The sequence below is a fragment of the Sphaerodactylus townsendi genome, linkage group LG13 (assembly GCF_021028975.2).
Source record: "Sphaerodactylus townsendi isolate TG3544 linkage group LG13, MPM_Stown_v2.3, whole genome shotgun sequence".
NCBI classification, from domain to species: domain Eukaryota; kingdom Metazoa; phylum Chordata; class Lepidosauria; order Squamata; family Sphaerodactylidae; genus Sphaerodactylus; species Sphaerodactylus townsendi.
Window position 1 is genome coordinate 28,450,277 of NC_059437.1, and position 21,260 is coordinate 28,471,536.

A 21,260-nucleotide genomic window follows, 5' to 3' on the forward strand; every position below is an offset into this window, starting at 1 on the left:
CAGCCTTCTTTTATATTCCGCATGCTGCTCAAAGTTTTTCTCCAACACCACAGGGACAAGAAACTCATTCTTGCGCAGCGTCCTGTTGAATGTAAACTTGATAGTGAACCTGGGTTTACTGCTGCATTGTCTGTAAATGGACCTAAAGCCTCCACTTCTGTGTTGGTGTATTGAATGTGTGACTCTGCTGTTCCTGATTCACATGGTCAAAGGAAAGCTCAATCTGCCTTGAAGTTGAGGTTTGTATCTCCTTAGTACATTTAATTTGTTCCACTCCGAAATGCTTTTCTCTCACTGGAAACGGTGCTGTGCATGCATCGATCAAATGAGAAATAATTGAGATTCTCAGAGAACCAGAGCAAGTGGAGTTTTGCCCCCTTATGCCCCCTTTGATCTCCCATTTCCTAATTCCATGCAAACTCCTGCAAGCAAGGAAATTGCTGGAGAAGGAAGTGAGAAAATTGGCATGAAAATGAAGAATCATTTCTTCATGCTTTGTAACAGTTTTCTCCGTTCACTGTTACTTCTGACATCACAATCTGTTACCATGGCATTTTGGGAAACATCAAAATTATATGTTCGAGACTTACTGTCAGGATAAAGTCCCAAAAATAATGAGCAGGACACCTTTGAAATCATGGAGCTCTAAATATACACAACAGCATCAGAAATGGGAATGATCAGATGGCTACCTCCCCACTCCAGTTTTTCAGGCTATAAAGACAATGTATAGCAAACAGGAATGAGACCCACCAATGCAGCTCCCTTTCCTATAAGTTCCCTGCACTCCAGAACCTTGACAAAGCCATAGCAAGAAAGGCCTTTCCTTAACAAGAACTTTACCACTGAATTAAAACTTCTTCTTCATTCCACTCAAAGAATCATTAATACACAATGCTCCAGTTCTATATGAACTGCAGGACTTTGTCCTAATACATTTTTTCCTCGGCATGGGAAAGTTACCTGATGAACTGGGAGCAGTGGCAAGCAGTGTCTTTAACTTGCTGGGAAAGTTTGCAGTGGGCAACTGATTCTGGGAGCCCACTGGCAGCTAAGAGCAAGCCGAGTAAAATGGCCCCTATGGGGCCAGGAAAGCCTAAACTCACTGCCATTTTGGCCATGGCAAAACCCTTGCAGGACTGCCAGTACCTGTGGGGCTGCTTCTTTCAGCTTCCTCCAGGCCCAGGGTTGTTTTCACATTTCAATCTACCCCTAATTGGGAGCCATCAAATCTCTTAGGAAGTGACAGTCAGTGTACCACAGTTTCTCATCTACAGCAAAAATGAATTTTTCTGTAATGACTGATCTCCCACTCAAATAATTGTTTGCTCTCCTTCTGTAATTTTCTATCCTCCTCCCCCACCCCCCCAATGCAATGCAATTGGGATGATATTCTCAAGGACTGTTTTAGACTGTGAGAGATGTTTGGACAAAGCAGACCTTGATGGCAGGTAGCAATGGATAAAAAGAATGTATAAATTATAAATAAAATGCTACTGGGCAAGCACCGCATCTAGAAGGAATGCAGGAACTTTCTATGTACACTCTACAAAATCTCTGCTGTAGGCTGACCCACAACCCAAAACCTCGGCTAAGGCTTTTCAGAAGAGTCCCTCTTTGCATTTGGAACACCAGGCACTATGAATCACATTTCATGTTCAAGTTTTCTTGTTGGAAATGCTGCTGCCTTAGATCTCTCCAGAGGTTTTCAGCATTTTCCATGCATTCAATTAGCATCTAATCATAGGAGCAGCAAACTCTACAGGATGATGGATGCCATTAGCTGATCTTTAGTCAAAGTAGGCCTAACAAAACCCTGGCATCTGTCATTAAGTTATAAGCAAGATGGTATCTTACTGGAACGAGATATGATGAGGATTGGCCCGGACAATCAAAACTAGTCCAATCTCAGAAGCTAAGCAGGGAATACCAAGGACGCTATCCAGAGGCAGGCAATGGCAAACCATCTTTGAACATCTCTTGTTTTGAAATCCCTACAGGGTTGTCATGAGTTGGCTGTGATTTGATGGCAAAAAAAATCAACCTCAGTTAAACTGAATCCATATTATACAATTGCAATTAGCAGCATCTTTTAAATGTTTTTAACTGGCCATTTATGCCCTTGGGGTCTTCTTTGCATAGACTGTACATTCACTTCAGGTTTGTTTCTTGGTTATGCACCTGTTTCTCCTTCTGTGGAGGTCATCCCAACTTCAGATCAGAGAATCCCTGCATTTTCTAAAAGCTCTGAGGGTGACTTTTTTTCCTCAGAGTGCATTTAGTTTTCTTCAGGTTTTCTCACTCCTTCCCACCTTCCCCTGACCACACTACAATATTCCCATCCTCTCTTCAGGCACCATTTCAGGAGGATCAAAAGAGGTTTCTTTTCATTTGTTTTTTTCCCATGCTCAAAGTCTATCACTGAAGCAATAGACCCAGTGAAATTGGCAAGAACTTGACAAGAACTCTAACAAACTAATGCTAGATCAAAGACAGCGGGAAAAAAATGGCAGCATGCAACCTCCCCAAATGGAGATTGTATGGAAACAACAAGGAAGATGTGGGCAGTCAAAATGGTGGATCAGCTTGTCTAGGGACACTTCGCATGAGGAGACTCCCTGTGCAAACAAAAAACCTGGGGGAAACCCCGCTGTGAAGCAGTGGGGTGAGTAGTGCATGCATAAATGGTCTCAGTCAGCTTGTCACCCAAATGTACCAGAATTGCTACCCAAATGTCCATCATAATCATGAGATGGCTCTACATTTCCTATGCAAGTATGTGCTCCAAAGTTGTATAACCAGACCTCTTACACCTTGAATACTGGAAGACCTGGAGAGTTCATATTCTATCTAGCAAGATGCTCTCCAATGCATGCTGAAGAGAAAATACTTTGGCTCACATGTTTCAGTTCTGATTCTGCATCCAGGAGCAGAGACTCTTAAGTAAATGTTTGTTTTGAGTCCCATGTTTGCTGAAAAAATGTGGACATGGAGGAGAAGCATGTCTATGGGGAAGTCAGGGGGGATCCGTGGGAGGACAGGGTATCTGCTGCATTTATTCTTGCAAACTCTACTCCCATCAGTGCAATCCCTCTACCTGTTGGATTCACTTCAGACGTAGGGGCCCACTAAGACTGCCAGCTTTGGGTTCAGAAATTCCTGAAGATCTGGAGGTAGAACCTGGGGAAGTCAAAGACTGGAGACAGGAGGGACCTTGCCACACAGTCGGCCCCCCACACCCCACCCCCACCCCCACCCCACCCCACTTCCAAAGGAGCCATTGTCTCCAGTGGAACTGATCTCTAGAGTCTGGAACTCAGTTGTAAGTCTGGGAGATCTCCAGGACACACCAGCAGGGTGGCAACATCAGGCTCAGTTTGGGGTTGGGGGAAAAGTTATTACATATTATCTGAGCCTGGACATCTTTACTTAACTGTGGTGTAGTGGTTAGGAGCAGCGGACTCTAATTTGGAGAACTAGGTTTGATTCCCCACTCCTCCACATGAGTAGCAGATTATAATCTGGTAAACTGGATGTGTTTCCCTGCTCTTACACATGAATCCTGCTGTGTGACCTTGGGCTAGCTAGTCACAGTTCTCTCAGAACTCTCTCAGTCTCACCTACCTCACAAGGTGTCTGTTGTGGGGGGAGGAAGGGAAGGAGTTTGCAAGCTGCTTTGGGACTCCCTACAGGAGAGAAATGCAGAGTATAAACCATGACTCCCCTTCTTCCTCCTTTTCTTTTTTTGAGGAAAACTAGTGAAAGGGAGGTGAAGAATTCTGTGTTCTATCCATTTAGTGCATTGCTATCCCACTTTTCCACTAAGGAATTTAGGGTTTCCCCTTCACTATTTCATCCTGAAAGCAACTCGGTGGGGTAGGCGAACCTGTGAGTGGACAATTTATCTAGGAAACTTTAAGGCAGAGTGTGGATTCGAACTCATGTCTCCAAGATCTTAGCTGAACTTTCACCATCACACCACTTGTTCTCCATTGTTATGTCTAGCTTTGTCCTACAACACAGGCTGAATCAAGTGTGCTGAAGAAGCTGCAAAAACATCTGACGTAAAAAGTATTTGATGGGGCATTTTAATTTAGAGATTGCAAATACAAATAATTTATATTTTAATGCAAAACTAAGTTATTGTTTTAATTTAAATGTTTTAACTGCATGTATCTCTGTATTGTTATAGCCAATGGCTCAAACAATAAATACTTGACTTGACTTGAAAGTGTGCAGGGCTTATCTGGTTTCCCACATGTGAGATTTGCAATGGTTTTTCCTTTTTACAAATGGACCTGAAATGGGCTGATGTGGACTGAGCATGCTCACTGCCATTAGAATGCTGAGCGTAGTTTAGGGTCACTCAAATGTGGGTAGAAAACACAGAAAGAGAAATTAGTCTGCCTGACTCCCTGAAAGCTTAATCCTGCAGCTAGTGATTTGGGTCAATGACACCCATTTCCAAGTGACACCCACCCACACGCCCACAGCTTCATGAAGGTCCCTAACTTGTGTCAGACCATTATTGACATCCAAAATATCTGGGTCACTCAAGAGCCATTACAATCTCCACATGAAACTGCAGCATTTAGACTGGGAAACGTCATTCCAGTTTTAAATGGGAATCGGATTCTTCTGCACTCGCAAGACAAACTTCACGCCTTTCTGTTCTTTGGGTATTCTGGGGGACTTCTGTTATATAAGCACTGGGACACTGACTGGCTGTAACTTTCTGCAGGTTCTCTGACAAAGCAAGTTCTGCTCTGTTTTATTTTTTATTAGCTTGAAGCAAAACACCATTCTGCTCAAAGTTGCTACATATTAATTGCATTCCAGCATGTTAAAGTTCTCCAACCTACTGCAGAGTCTATTTTAAGGTTTCAGGTAGCGATGCCAAAGTTTTAAAAACCCACTCACCCAAGCAAGCCAGTTTCCATAAAACTGAAACCAGAATGAAGGCTGCCAAGACACCCGTCTGCCATTCTTAGATGACTGCAGTACAATGAAGAGGGAAAGGGGGGGAGAAAGGAGAAGACCAGGAATAAAGATCTATGGAAATTGGCTTCAGTTACTTTGACTTGAATTTTTGAAATGTTCTTTTTGAAACTTGAAGCCAGTGGTCACAACGCATTGCTCTGCACCATCAATCTGAAAGCTTCTATGGTCTCAAAACTTGGGGGGGGGGGGATCCAAACACCAACGAGCTGCCAAATTGTGTGTCTGTAGCTGCAACTCAGTAGAACGGTAATGATCAAGACGTCAGAGAGCAGTTTACGCAGCGCACCTGCCTGACAGAGCACACACAGCTCTCTTCTGGGAAAAGAGGGCAAAGGAGGCAGATGCCAAATACATACAACTAACACGTAATGATCTACAGCGGGTGGGAAGGGGGGGCTGCTTCTAGGCTGGCTAGATGGCACAGCGCTGTCTTTTTGGCTGCAAGAAAGAACATGAACACACCTTTCTCATAATGCTAGACTTCAAGGGATACCTGGTGAAACTAATACACAGTAGTTTCAGGAAAGACCAAAGGAAGTACTTTTTCATAATGCGCTTGGGGAACTCTCTGCCACAAGATTTAATGCTGGCAATTAGCTTAGATGGCTTCAGACAATCTAAGTCCATCACTAGCTAACAGCCATGATGTTCAGAGGTAATATACCTCTGAATGACAGTTGCAAGGAACAGTAAAAAAAACAGAAGGAGGCAGTGTTCTTTCTTGTGGGTCTCCTGGGGGATCTTAGTTGGCTATCATGGCAACCAGGATGCCAGCCCAAAAAGACTAGGGCCGTTTCCGCACGGCGGCGGAAACGGCGAGGTCGGAGACGCTGGGACCGTCATGGACGGTCCTTGAAGCAGCTGGGCAGCCGGCGCCGCGGAGCGCCGGCTATTAACCCGACTCTCGCCTGTCGGGCTCTTCAGTGTCGCCGAGGTTGATTACGCCCTGGCCCTGCACGCCTGAAGCTTGGTACGCCAGCGCGCAGGGCCAGGCGGTCCCTGCGGCCTCGCGACGCTGGAGGCAAACCTGAGGAGAAGGTGAAGTGCCGGGTGGGGAGGCGGCATGAAGCCGCTGCCGTTCGCCGCAGCGGCTTCATGCAGCCGCTTCAAAAGAGCTGGGAAGCTCTGGGGAAACGCCGCCTTCATGCCGGGCCGGAAGTAGCGAGGGCTGGCGCTGCTTCGTTACCCAGTCATGCCCCGAAGCGGTAATGGCGGCCTGGAGACTGTGTTTTTACCGTCTCCAGGCCGCCATGAATTGCCCGTGCAGAAACGGCCTAGTAGTCTAATCAAGTTGGGCTGTTTTTATGTTGAATGGTTCCCAAACCCATGAGTTTATACTTTTTTCCCCATTAAAACATTTTACTCTTAGCCTCCCTCCCCACGCAAAGCTTAATTTTAGGATGTGTGAAATGTAAAATTACCTGTTCACACATAAACTAATACCCCATATTTTGTTAGAGTCACTGTTCTGAGTGAATGCTGAAATGCGTCCAAAGCTGCAACTCATACTGAGATGCAACTCATACAGAGACACATAACAAACTGCCTCTGCAGAGGACTAGGAGACATGGCTGGTTCATCGCACAAGTAATCGAAGAGCCTGCTAGTTGTGCCAGATTTGGGGGTGGTGGTGGTGGTGGTTACAACATGGGAAATGATGAGGGCTGTGATTTGTGCTTTCAGAAGTACTTGCTCTTCATCCCACCTTGAGCCCTGCCAGGTTGGCATGGGAAGAGGGGCTTGGGGCGGCTCAACAACTTGAGCTGGCCTTGTGGGCTTTGTGTGGTAGGAAGGAAACCAGTTTTACTAAATCTCTGCACTTAGAATGGTTGAATGAGCTGCCCTCTGCAGCCAGAGGCTGACTAGAAGGCAGCTAAGCCTCCTAGAACAGCAGCTCATACAGAGATACTACAGACAGCTTCCTTTGTTGGGGTAAAGGGGTTGTTTGGGCTTACAGCAGCCTTGATTATTAAATGACATTTCTCATGGCACACTAGGAGTTTCCTCTCAGCCCCAACAGTTTGTGAATTAGTGATCTAAAGATAGATACCCATGATCAGTAATTGCATCCTGGAATTAATTCAGTAATATTCAGTGAATTCCACATTTCAGAAATTACACGAAGGTATCATAGACATAGTCATAGACATAGACTTAGAAGGTATCATATTTTTACCATTATTGAAGTTTAACATAACTAAAGCTTTCCATATCCATTGCACATCATCAAAACCACAACAGGCAGCTTTCCAAAGCTGACAAGCTACATTTTGACCACCACAAAGAGGCGTAAGGGCCAGACATGTTCCAGAGTTAAGTAAAATTTCAGAACACACCTGTACAGCAGGGGATTTGGGGGAGGGGATTTACTACATCTATGTAAAAAAACAGGCAGTGTTGGGACAGCCAATAGATTTAGGTGCACGCATCACAAATAAATGCTAAGGAGTCAGTGGGAGGGGACGGAAGACCCCTTCCTTCCTTCCTTCCTTCCTTCCTTCCTTCCTTCCTTCCTTCCTTCCTTCCTTCCTTCCTTCCTTCCTTCCTTCCTTCCTTCCTTCCTTCCTTCCCATCCCACTTTAGAAAACTATTATTTAGAAAATACTCTGGTTAAATGAAGTTAATTTGGCATGAACCAATACCTTCAGAATTAAGAACTGCTCATTGATCTCCCTTCAAACTCCATAGCTTTGAAAAGAAAATATACAGCCTTGTGTTAGTGTCTGCTAATCTCCCAAAAACATGAGAGGGCAAAAAGAATGAAAGTTCAAATGCTTTTTTTGCAGAAGCTGCAGCAAGCCCTTGCCACAGACCATGTTTGCTAATCATCTTGGGATTGCACTCAAGGCGCTTCTCTTTAGAAAAACGGCAAGAGGCAATCAAGACCCATTGCGCTGCCCCACCTGCTGTCGATGCGGCTGATGTCAGAAAGGGGCTATTTATAGCAAACTGGCTAAAGAGCAACCAGTCCGGGCCTAGAGTCTGCCAACGTCATCAGCATGTGAACTCCTGGGAGAGGGGAGGGGTTGCAATTTAGGCAACTGGCGAATGCCGAGCTGAGAGACACAAACAGATTTGAAGCGTAAGAAGATGCCCGAGTCAGACTTCTTTATGTGGCAGTGGCTCTCCACAGTCTCAAGCAAAAAAGGATCTTCCTCAGTACCTGCTATCTGGGATGCCTGGAATTTAATTTAGAATGGTCTGCCTGCAAAGATTGTGTTCTGCCATTGAGCAATGACCCCTACCACTTACTGTAGCATGTGTGGACTCCAAGAGCTATCTGTGGCAGTGGCAGTTAACTGGGATGCTTGAGCTTACACACAGGAGAGTCATCTGGACTGATAAACAGCCGACGCAGTCCTGCTAAGCCAGACCAATGATACAGCTGCCTCAGTGTTGTCTGCTCTGACCAGCAAAAGCTTTCCAAAGTGTCAGACACAGAAACAAAATTCCCAATCTCTGCTGCCAGGAGTTTGAATCTGGGACCTTCTGCACATGATGTGTTCTATCACTCAGCTACAGTCTTTATCTATCACATCCTGTGACTGCCCTTGCATCTTCCTCTTGAAATGTCAAGGACCGAACTCTGGGCTCTTCTGTATGCAGAGTAGATACTCTGCCACCAAGCTATTCCCCTCCACCCCCCACCAATAATACCATGAAATAGACAAGGTGTCCTCAATAACCAGAAATCCAATGTAGCCTTTGGAAAAGGACCTCACTTCGTGTCTGAGGATCACATTAGGATCTTGTAATTTGATTGAGAGCAGGAAGGCACAACATGGGGCACACCAATATGATCCCCCCAGCCACATATTATCATTTGCCAGGTACTAGTGACACATATATAGGCAGCAAAAGGGAGGGGAATGGGAAGGCCAGGCTTCTGTGACTGTGTGCTCATGACAGACTGGTAGCCTATTAGCAGCCCACAAAGACCAGGCAATTTTCAGTTAATAATTCCCATGTTTTGGATACTCTGGAAGGTCCTGGTTCTACCCTAGATTTTTTATTTTCAAGAGGACCTCTTCCTTTTCTTCTGTCCATTGGTTTTAATGTTAAAAACAAAAATTTCAGAAATACACATCTTGTCTAAAAAACCCACCTTTTTTCAATTCTGCATCACCTATTACTAATAATAGTCAGCGTCAGCAAGAGCATTGATGCACAAATGTGCCAGTTCACCATTCAAAAAAGAGTAAATGTCTACATGCATCTCATTCTTCCTTCAAGGAGTTCAGGGTGATGTATATGATTCCTTTTCCTCCTCGACTATATTGTGTCACCCAAACCCTAGGAGGTAAATTAGGCTAAGTGAAAACAACCGGTCCAAGGACACCCAGTGAATTTCATGGTTGAACGGGAATTGCACTTGTATTTTTCCAGCGTAAGTCTGGGTCTCTAACTATCACAGTGACTACTAAAAGATCCATATTTGGATGGATGCATCAGCCTTCAAGTGGCAAGCTAGGATGGATCTACTCATGTGTAAACTGGCACCTTCTCTTCTCAGAGCACAAATTTTGCAGATGTACTGTGTTACACAAAAATGAGATCATCTGAGATAATGCACAGAGTGTAGTAGTGACCTTTGGCACCTCAATGAGATAATAAGGCTACAAAAACTCTTTGCCTGACCTTGAAACACTTTGCAGATGTACTGTACTCATCCCTTTTCCTTTATATCTCATCTTGTGATTTTCATTCCTTTTTCTCCACCATCCTTGTCTACCATTGCTCCACTGCCTTGTCTGGTGCTATCTCTCTCCCTTCCAATAAGACCATCCCTCAAACTCCACCGTGTGCTTGCCTTAACCCCGAAACTTTCATTCTATTGCATTTTATCCCTGCCCTGCTTTCCTCTATGATGCTCTGGGCAGCACACATGGTTCTGCCCTTCTCCTATAAGTGACAATTCTCAGAATATGGAGCCTAAAAGAAAGAATGAGGTTAGGTCACACTGTGAAGTTAATGACTGAATGGGGATTTGAACCCAAGTCTCCCCAGTCCCATATTCTAACCACTATACCACACTGACTCTCAACTGTAACCAAACTTAAGCCTGTGTTATTGCACCCCCTTGCTGCCCTCAGCTCCGCCCCCTTCCACCTTATCTTCCCTGCTGTTGTTTTTAGATTCATAAGCATTTTGGAGACATGGACCTACTAATAAATTGTCTTCTGAGACTAAAAAGTTCCATGTATCCCGATAGGGCCCAGGCCAGCTTATATTGTCAGAACTTGGAAACTAAGTAGGGTTGGTCCTGGTTAGTACTTGAATAAGAGGCCATTAAGGAAGCCAAGGATTACTACACAAAGGCTAGAATATGCAAACTGCCTCTATTTGTCTCTTGCCTTGAAAATCTCATGGGGTCTACAAAAGTTGGCTAGGACTGAACAGCCATTTCCACCACCACCCCAATAACTGCGCAAATCAGTAACACTCTGATTTATCTGCACTGTGTTTACAGGTTGCGCTCTCCAGCCAGCAGATTCTCTGCAGATTACTAAAGCCTTGCAGAGTGTCTTAAACAAATGTTCTCAGATGTTCAAAACAACATTTATTTATTTTTTTAAATCTGACATCATCAAAATGATTTATCCCGAGGGCCTTGCTCCCCTGCATCTCCCAGGCGTCCTTCTCTGCAGCTTTATCAGAAGCCAGGGCAGTAATGAACTGGCAATGAAATAATAAACTGAAGATGCAGCATTCATCCCAACCCAATTAGAGTCATCTCTCAGGCACACACGCAATGCAAGTTATCATTTCTGTGGGAGAGAACCATGGCAGGACATAAGTAGTCTCCACTGTATTGACAATCTCAAATCTGCAGTCTCCATTCCTTAAAGAAGGCAAATGCAGCCTTTTTAAAAACAAAAGACAAAAAATATATATAGTTCTTCCAATAAGCTGTTAAGAATGACAGTAATAAAAAGTAATTGGCTTCAGAGATCCCAGCCAATAAAACTGTTACTCTTGCAAAAAAGCCAAGGGGAATGGTTTTCAGCCACATGTGGGTACCTTCAAGTATTGTGCATTTCAAAAGTCAGCTACAGTAAAAGTGTTCTGTATAATAAGAAAACTTGCATGTTCCCTTACCTACTAATATTCTTTCAGTAAAAGGTTTCTTCTTTTTTAAAAAAAAAGCCCAAGCAGAGGCAATTCATGGAAGAATGGGAATCTGAACCCAGGTTTCTCAGATCTTAGCCTGACACCTCACAAGAACTAAGAACATAAGAACATAAGAAGTAGCCTGCTGGATCAGACCAGAGTCCATCTAGTCCAGCACTCTGCTACTCGCAGTGGCCCACCAGGTGCCTTTGGGAGCTTACATGCAGGATGTGAAAGCAATGGCCTTCTGCTGCTGCTGCTCCTAAGCATCTGGTCTGCTAAGGCATTTGCAATCTGAGATCGAGGATCAAGATTGGTAGCCATAGATCGACTTCTCCTCCATAAATCTGTCCAAGCCCTTTTTAAAGCTATCCAGGTTGGTGGCCATCACCACCTCCTGTGGCAGCATATTCCAAACACCAATCACACGTTGCGTGAAGAAGTGTTTCCTTTTATTAGTCCTAATTCTTCCCCCCAGCATTTTCAATGAATGCCCCCTGGTTCTAGTATTGTGAGAAAGAGAGAAAAATTTCTCTCTGTCAACATTTTCTACCCCATGCATAATTTTCTACCCCATGCATAAACTACAACGCAATGGCAGATCAGGGCTCTTGTGTATCTCGGACCACCTTTCAAGCAGCGCGACAAACACGTGATGTCAAAAACACAGAGCAGAGCCTGGTGTTCTGCAGACATTGCCAAGGAGGGAATAACGCAAAGTGACAGAATTAACCGAAGCGTGATTGTTGAGGCTATCAGACATATTTGAAGCATTGGACTCAACCGACATAGTTTAGGAGGATTTAAAGAATTGTGTTTCATATATAATTAACCATTTGGATGTTATATCTGATTTCTAGATCCCCCACCCCCACCCCTTTGCAGTTCTGAGTCTCTTGTAGAAGAGAGATTGTATGTTTGAGAGGGTGTGGGAGAAGAGGAAAAATTCTGTCTAAAAGGTCTGGAATGTGTAAGGGAGTGGGGAGGAAACAAAAGGGAAGTTTTGTGGGTCAGTGCTGGCACACCTGCCTTGCATCCCTGGGTCTCAGACATCAGTTTTATTTTACTTTATTTATTTGCATTTGTAGTCTGCCTTTCTCAATGGGACTCAAGGTGGGTCACAAGAACGATAGAATTATTCAGACAATCAGCAAACCGATTACAAAATATTACAACATTTTAATTATAACATTTAAATCTTAACAGCAAAGAATCCTAGCATAACAACATAATGTAGTGTGGACTGAAGAAGTAAAAGGCAATACACACACACATACACCACACACACAGTATCCCTAATAGAGGTCACCTCCCAAACTGATCCATAACATTCAATAGTCCCTCTCACTGTTCCCCAGTGCTGCACAGAAGTTCCCTATCTTTGAGTGGAACTGAACCACCAGGGGGAGCTCTCCTTGCTGGGCAGTTGCCCAATCTGAGTGCCACCAATATGGTGACTGCAAAGCCGCATGGATTACAGACACTATTGATTACACCAGGGGTCCCCAAACTACGGCCCGGGGGCCAAATGTGGCCCCCTGAAGGCATTTATCCGGCCCGCCAGGCATGGCGGCGATTGCTCCATTCATGTGCAGTGGGGGCTCGAGGGAGAGGAGGAACCGGCCCCAACGGCTGTTGATTGCAGTTACATGATGGCACCCCCAAATCTCCATGAATTTTCTGACCCAGAGTTGGAAACCTTACATGTGGCAATGCCTGCTCCGCCCTCCTCTCAGCTACTCCATGTGTTGCTCTCAGGCTTTCTGTTCCGCCTCACTCCCATTGGCATCAGCCAGGCTGGAGAATCGCTCGCTGGCTGCTAGGGAGGAAAGAACCCAGGAAGATACCTGATCCTGGGTTAGATGGAATGTTTCATTGGGAAAGTTCTGCTTTTTTTTTACAGGGGAAGGTATTCCACAGCCTCCCCAACAATATTTGGAGCCCACCCTATACTTGACATACTTTGGTCACTGTTCTAAAAATAGACCATTACAGAAAGGCTGAAAGGTGAAATCAAACATTTTACAATCATTTGTGCATAGGAATTTGTTCATAGTTTTTTTTAGTCCGGCCCTCCAACAGTCTGAGGGACAGTGAACTGGCCCCCTGTTTAAAAAGTTTGGGGACCCCTGGATTACACCATAGATCCCTCTACAAGAATGCCCTCCTGGAAGCTGCTCTGCTTTCCATCTTGCTGCAAATATGATTCTAGCTTCCAGATTTTATAGAATGGATGAAAATATTAACAGGGCAAAGTTAACTAGGGCAAAGTTAACATCCTTGATACTTGACAGATCACCTACAGAATGTTGGGGCTGGGGAAAGTGTCTTTTTGAATGATACAGATCAAGGACTGGGACAATGGGTGATAACAATGGTCATATGAATAAGGGGAAAATGTTATATTTAGATCTTTTTAGGTTTGAAAATTTTGAACAGAATATTTGATAATGTAAGCTTTAGATGTTGACAGACGTAAGTAAGCTTCACATGCCACTTTTTCTGCAATAATGTTCTTTTGTTATTCTTTACATCCTGTACAAAAAAAAGAAATGTCCTGAACAATTCTGTTTGGTATGTTTGGTATTTTTTTTTGTACCGTATTTTTAAAAGAGAACGCAGGCAGGCGCTGAGAATCGCCGCCCTCAGGCCCCCTCCCCATTTGAAATCCTTGCTTCCCCCATGCAAACTCCTCGAGTGGCGGGGAGGGCAGGGATTCCCTTGTTTGGTGGGGTGGGCACACCGCTTTTCTGTCCAAGGTTTCTCCCTCCTTTCTAAAAATAATCAAGGATTCTCCCTCCGTTTTTTCCCAATGCAAGTGGGGAGGGAGGCGTCGATTCTCAGCAAGTGTCCATTGGGGGGGGGGGGGCAGGCCAGAGCAGCAAGGCAGGAAAAATGGCCCCAGATCTGCTACCAAGGAGTTTTGCACAGCAGCAGAAGCCACCAGAGCAACAAAGGGGCATTTCAAAAGAACCTCAACCTTTGCAGTTCTGGAAATTTGCAGAGCAAAGCCAATGCCGTGGGGCAGTGCCAGGGCAAAAATGTGGCAGACAAGCAGCAGTATTGGGAGCAGTGCAGAACTCCCAACAGAGGAGCAATTTCACTGTGCAAAACCAGCCCTAGAAACTGGGCTCCTGAACCAAGATTGAACGATGATTACAAATACAAAGGGGTTAGTACGTGTGAAAAAAAGAAAATCTCAAAGTCATTTTTGAAAGGTTCAAAATGAAGGAGTTTACAGTTCCTTCATTCAGAAAGTTGATTTGCAGAGCTTCAAAAATAGCTATACCATTCTGGGGAGTAAGCTCATTTGTCCTAAGCACTCTCCTCTGGACCATAACGGGCAGCAAGAACAGAACACAGAACATATGCAAGCCGTCAAAGTCAGCCAGCTGCAAAATGCAAGATCTCTGATGAACTGATTAAATAATCTCTTTAGCACAGACATGAGGGCAACTCTATCCCAGGTTTGATAATGAAATCAGCTACATGTTCTCTCACTGCCTGCAGTTCATGGTGCAATTCTGCAAGGTGCTGAAATCCCACAGCACTAAGAGTCAGTGACACATCGCCTGCAGGCTGTAAGATACCCTTGAGGTATTGTTGTTTGAACACCAAAAAATCCACTTTTCAGTGCCTGTGGCTGCAATTTCAACTCTGATGAGGCACAAGTAAAGTTTACACCCCTCATTCCACCCACACCCACCTCATCCAGCACTCCATTAAACACTTCCCAGGTTGATCTTCCTCCAGTTGGCAGTCACATCCAAATATGGCCACTCAGTGATTTGGCTCAGCCCACACAAAGTGGGATTGAAAACTTCAGTTTCTGCCCAATTTGAGGAGGGAACCCATTGTAATTCATTAAGGCATTCATATGTCCTGGCAAATAAAGAGTTTGAGCAAACTAGGAGGTGTTCATTCAGCCCTGTGCATGAGAAGAGGGGAAAGGGGTGTGGAGTGAGTTAGGTGTACAGAAAACAGCAGCGACTAGAACTTGTGCACTGCTGGAATTTAATTGTCGCTTCTTGTGACATCAAATACATTCTTGTGTCCTGTGAGAGAAATGTACCTTTGTTAGAAAGCATGGATAGTTTGTGATGTAGTAGCTAAAAAGTAAGACTTGAGAGACTGGGCTTTAAAACTTTGTCAAAAAGTTAACTGGGGGGCTTTCCGCACTACAGAAGGGAGCTAAGGTCGACTCGGTTCCCTTCAGTGAGGGGCGATTCCAGGCTGTCTGCACAGCAACTTACTTGGCCCCCTGGAACCGAGCTAAGTGGGCGGGATCATCTTGGTGCCTGTTTCGCTCCTCGATCATGATTGAAGCTTGTGTTACCATGGGAAACGGGAGCATTCTTTTTTTTTACAGTTTACAGTTACATGCCCGTCACGACTCTCCCGTTCTGCGCATGCCACAAAAGCGGCTCCTGATTGGTTGAACGGATGAGGTATCGTTTCGATGCGTCCGCACTTCGAAGCTTCAAAGCAGTATCGACCTTGTTCCAGCAGAAAGGTGCAGTTCATAACTGCAACAGGGATGTCGCAGTTCTGAGGGGAGGGAACTGAGACAAAACAACGTTGAGCTCAGTTGCAGTTCGGATACACTGAGGTGAACCTAGATAGAAACCAGTACAACCCTGTCAGTGCGGAAAGCCCCTGGGTGACTTTTGACAAGTTATATCCTTTCAGCCTAAACTAGGCCTGCCAGTTTCCAGGAGGGATCTGGAGTCCTCACAGAATTACAGCTGATCTCCAGACTACCGAAAACAGTTCCCCTGGAGAAAAGGGCTGATTTGGCTCTATGGCACCATTCTCTGCTGAGGTTCCTCCCCTCCCCAAGCTCCATCCTACCCAGAGTTCATCTCGAAACTACTAGACATTTTCCAACCTGGAGTTGGTGACCCTAACTCACAATGGAGTTGTGAGAATAAAATGGGAAAGGAACAGTAATAAATGCCACCTTGAGTTTCTTAGAAGAAAGGCAAAAAAATATGAGAAAGATAACAAAAAACCCTGTAAGGACTAAATATGAAATGCAGCGTGTGCAATGGGCAGGGCAGGGCACAGTGGCTCACAGGGCCAGAACAGGAATAACGAGAGGCCATGCAGACTTGACATATGGAACTGTGCTTTTAAAAGCCATTTAGCCTTGCAGAGATAGGATGCGCTAATTGAAAACTCTTACACCTTCCTATAGGAATTTCACTTACCTCTGGCCCATCTTGCCAGCTCTTTGTTTGCCCTGACTAACTGAAGCTCTCCAAGGGCATTTCCTCACTCACCCCGATCCCCCCTATGCCGCGTGCTGCTCTCAGTGTGTGGCATCCCTGGCGCGCGCCCAGGCATCCCCTTGACCCCGCATCATCAAAAGGCGCCCTTTACAAGAGCACCAGGGATGCCGCATGCTGAGGGGGCGCGAGAGCGGCAGTGTCGGGGTGGCTGTGCTGTCGCTGCCCCTGTCGTGGGGAGTAGCGCGGGGCTTAAGGTAAGTGGGGAAAGGCCCCAAGATCTCAGGCAGAGAAACTCCCTTACGTGAGTCCAGTTAAATGCAGATGACCGGGGGGGGGGGGGGGGGCAGAAGGCCTAATATTCAAAGAATGCGTTCCATCTCTGACCTGTGTGCTCTCCCCTTCTAAGGATCTCCAAATAAAGTGGTCCCTTTCCAGTGATTGAGATCTCAGTAAACCTTGCCACCCCATGGAGCCATCCTCAGCTATACAGGAATAAGGGCATTTCATCACTTTTCCTCATTACAGTCATTAAATCTCCACTGTACCAAAAAGAAAATTAATTTTAAAAAACCCTGAAAAGAGAGACTGAGTGAGGCACTAACCTTTAATTATCACTGCATTTGTAATTGGCTGGTTCTACATTCATCTTTATTCCTCACACTCATTCACTATATCATATGATTTTTTTTGAAGAGAGAGAACCCCATCTAACCATCAAGGCAGGCAGCCAGATTTCTAGCTGGCACGGAGCAGAGTGAAAACAGAGCTATAGTTGAGCACATGATGCCTCATTCTAAGACAAAGCTTAGAATGAGAATGTCCCCTTTTCTCCTGGTTTTCAACTATTTATTCAGCAGAAAAGCTAAGCAATTAATGGAACTATTCAGTCCAGGAACTTCTTCAGGTTTTCATTTAAAAGCCAACAGAAATGCAGAAGTAAAATCTCAGGGTGCTGAGCATGCCACTGATGCAAAAGGGGCATCTTTGGGGCTGGACTCCAGGTGCCTTTTTAATTTATTTTTTAATTTATTTATTTTTTCCATTTATATAATGCCTGATCCCCGAAGGGCTCCGGGCGGTGAACAACATTATCTGAACATCAACGGGAGCGGTCATACAAATATAAATACATAGGTTCCATCCCATAAAATAGCTTAAAACTTATAAAAGCAGTGAAAAACCATAATACATAATAACAGGAGGCGTCCGACCCCAATTTAAAACCTACCCCCATGAGGGGGGGGGATGGTGGGGCCCCTCAATATGAGGGGACCCTGATGTAACTGCCCCAGGCACCGAGCAGTGAGGGGGCATAAAGTTCCTTTTGGGGCTGGAATAAAAGCTGTAGTATCCACATTCTTTTCATTTAGCTTCAGAGACTCCAAAGCAGTGCAACAAACCAGTCAACCATGTGTTGACGCTGCAGATCAGGGTACGATGGCATCATTGTGGCATTAGGACAATGGACTAGCACAGACACTCACAGGCAGATGAGAAGGTCCCACATTCCAATTTTGCTTTAGTTGTGAATATTTTAGGCAGCTATTCTTGATCAGTTTCAAGGACTGGTGTGGGACCTATAATTCTGGCCTACTTTAGAGGGCAATTGAAGTATTCTGGACACACTAATCATTACATAAATATTGGATGCAATTAATTTTGCCCAGAAAAGTCATTTTATTGGATAGTAAAAAAAATCAGCTCCGTGAGCATTATACAATGGGTTTAATCCTAAGAACATTTTCTCAGAGTAAGTCCCACTGAATAAAAGGGGACTTACTTACAAGAAGTCCTATGTAGGGTTGCTCCCATACATACCTACGCAGAACGACTAGGTGAAATATATTCTAAAAATCTTGGGGATTTTTTTTTGTTCATGTGTTTTTTTACAGTTGGGAGCTAAAAACACACAACCGGGGTAATTTCCTCCTCCCCTATTTGTACCTATGTAATACATGTGTCCCTGTGTGTGAGTGTATATATACAAACACACACACATTTCATCCAGCTGCCACAATGGAGATTTTCCCAGTATCTTTGTAAAACCTTGAATTAACTTAGCATATTTGTAGTTTGCACTTTTGACTGCAGGAGGCCCATAAAACAGCTAACAAGCACCATAATTTACAATGTAAGGTGCCACAGGACTCATTTTTGCTGCAAATATTACCATGGTTACCATTCTGAAGAGTTAATTGCAGGCACATGACAGAAAAGAATGACTTATTCAAGAGTGACTTATTCACTATCATCTTCTGATCATCCTTGGGAATGAGCCCAAGTCAGTCTACTCAGAAGTAAGTCCAATTTTATTCAGTCGGGTTAACTCCCATCCAGAGGAGCCATGGCTCAGAGGAAGAATCTCTGCTTTGCATGCAGAAGATCCCAGGTTTAACCCCAGACATCTCCAGTTAAAAGGATCAGGTAGTAGGTGATAAGAAAGGCACTGCCTGAAAGCCTGGAGACCCATTGCCAGTCTGAATAGATAGCACAGACTGTGATAGACTCACTTCCTATCACTGCTGTAATGTACATTACGTATATTTATAAATACAGTTTGTTTCATTTCCACGTATGTCTAAAACTAATTTACTGGTACATGAACAGCATTGAAAAATGTGTAGATTTTATAGGGGAACACAGCATGAAGGAACTGAAAATTGCATTAAAACAAAGACTCTTAGGCTCACCAGTGAATCAGCAAAGGGAAAAATCATGTAATGGCGGCCAGGAATCATCTCAAGGGGGTGACTGCAAACAACAAGGGGGGATTGAAAATATGTTACAAACCTTTTAGGAGACTTGTGTGGAAAGGGACTCTCTCCTTGTGATGTCTAAAAATTTATTAAGTGTTTCCTGCTGGTTTAACTCAAGTGGACCATTAATTTTGCTCCCCTTGATTACACAAAGGCTACAGCAGCTGACATCAGGCTGTCTGACAGCTTCCTATGGGAAGATGTTCTCTTTCTAAATGCCATCTAAATGTAAATATATTATTTTTGCCTTTGGAAAAAAATGTTTCTGTGAAACGATTTCCCCCCTATTCTCTCTTTCCAGTCTGGCAAGCTGCAGAAATTTCCAGCTGGTCTAGAAATAATATCCTCCAATCCCCTGACTCGAAGCAATCTGAAAGCAAAGCTAATTACTGTTAAATTCTTGACATACTTTTTGTCACTGCTGAGAAGGTTCACAAAAACTTTTTGCAGCCTGATCGGAAGTGTGATGGCTGGAGGGCAGATTGGGTGCTGGATTCCTCCACTGAACCACAATTCACAATGTATTTACTGAAAAAAAGGAATGTGCACTGGGGAGGGGGGGAAACATGTGTGTTAAGATTGCCTGCTTTCCTAAGTGGCGAGAAGTTCCAGCAGCTGCCTTGGTTGGGCTGCTTTCCTTTGCAAAAGAGAACCTTGAAAGATTTATGGCAGGCCAGTAATATTTGTGTCATTGACAAATATAGTAATGAAGACAGTGAGGCACCAAATCCACTGCCCTACAGCAGATCCTCAGAGAGGCAGACTGCATCCCAAGACATTTCTTTTTTCAACCAACTCATGTCTCGTTTTCTATTTGCTTCTCTCTCAGTCTGACTGTTCCAAATTTAGCCTCCAGTGTGGTAAAAGTGGTTAAGAGCGGTGGATGCTAATCTGGAGAACAGAACTCCTCCCCATGAAGCATGGAGGCAGACCTTGTGCTAGTCACAGTTCTCTCAGAACTCTCTTGGCCCCACTTACCTCACAGGGTGCCTGTTGTGTGTGGGGGGGAGGGGGAGGGAAGGTGATTGTAAGCCAGTTTGAGATTCCTTAAAGGAGGAAAATAAAAAACAACTTTCCTTCTCTAAAAGTTTTGTTTCTCCACACACACATAGAACAATGCCCTCCTCCTCAGTTTGACAGCATCAAACTTTGATGGATGTCTGGTGGGGATGAGAGTCATTCATATATGCCCAGAAAGTCGCTCTGAGCATCAGCCCAAGGATTATTGAAATTTCCTCCATTCTGGTTAGAGAGAACTATTTCTGTTCAGGCTTGGGCTTTCTTAGCAGCCACATTGTTTTATGCAACAGGCTTTCCTGGGGACATGTGGAAGGCCCCAACTTTGCAGAAATTTTGAAGGTTGTGGAAGGTAAGGCTTTCCAGATTTCTTTTGATGGCTTGTAGAGTCAGCTATTACAGAGAGGTAATTTGCTTATTATTTCTGTTGTAATATTTGTATAGTAATTTGTATAGTAATAGCATGAAGTGAGAATGTAGTGGAGTTTAATGAGTTTAATGTTGTGAGTTGCACTGCTCAGAGAAAAGCAGGATATAAATATTTTAAATAAACAAGAGACCTTTTTGGAGACCATCTTATTTCAATTTGCTCTCACTGACAAGCTAACCAACATGGAACACTAACATTTTTATGAGTCCTGACCCCAGTGAGAGACTCATTCACAGTATGCCAACAACAATTTCACAACAGTAGTTTGAGCCCACACAGCTGGTGAACCACCAACCCAAATATAATTACCAAGCTATAGATGGAAGCCCAGTTTAGATGCATTAAGACCCTGGCAGGCTTAAGGAGAGCTGTAGCCATCACTGGGAGTTCCACAAAAGTGGGACGGTGACCTTCCGGCTTTCATTGAGTGCTTTGAATTGTAAAACCATGCATATGTATGTAAGGTAAGGGAGAAGTATCCAGCAGCTCAAAATATACTGCCTACAAGCAGCAATAATACTGGTGGATCAGACATGAAATTCTTCATGGGCAACACAATCCAGATGAGGGGGAGAACTCCAGTGGCTGGGGATGGCACGGGAAAAGCACCACTTCCAAAGGGGTTTCAGGCAGTGCAGAATTATTATTATTATTATTATTATTATTATTATTATTATTATTATTATTATTATTATTATTATTATTATTATTATT

At 44.2% G+C, this 21,260-nt stretch overlaps 1 protein-coding gene across 1 annotated transcript in view; it reads left to right on the plus strand.

Moving 5' to 3' along the window:
* Positions 1-21,260, plus strand: part of FGF13 (fibroblast growth factor 13) — a 217,521-nt gene that overhangs the window by 138,452 nt on the left and 57,809 nt on the right. The gene's annotated exons all lie outside the window — the stretch shown is intronic.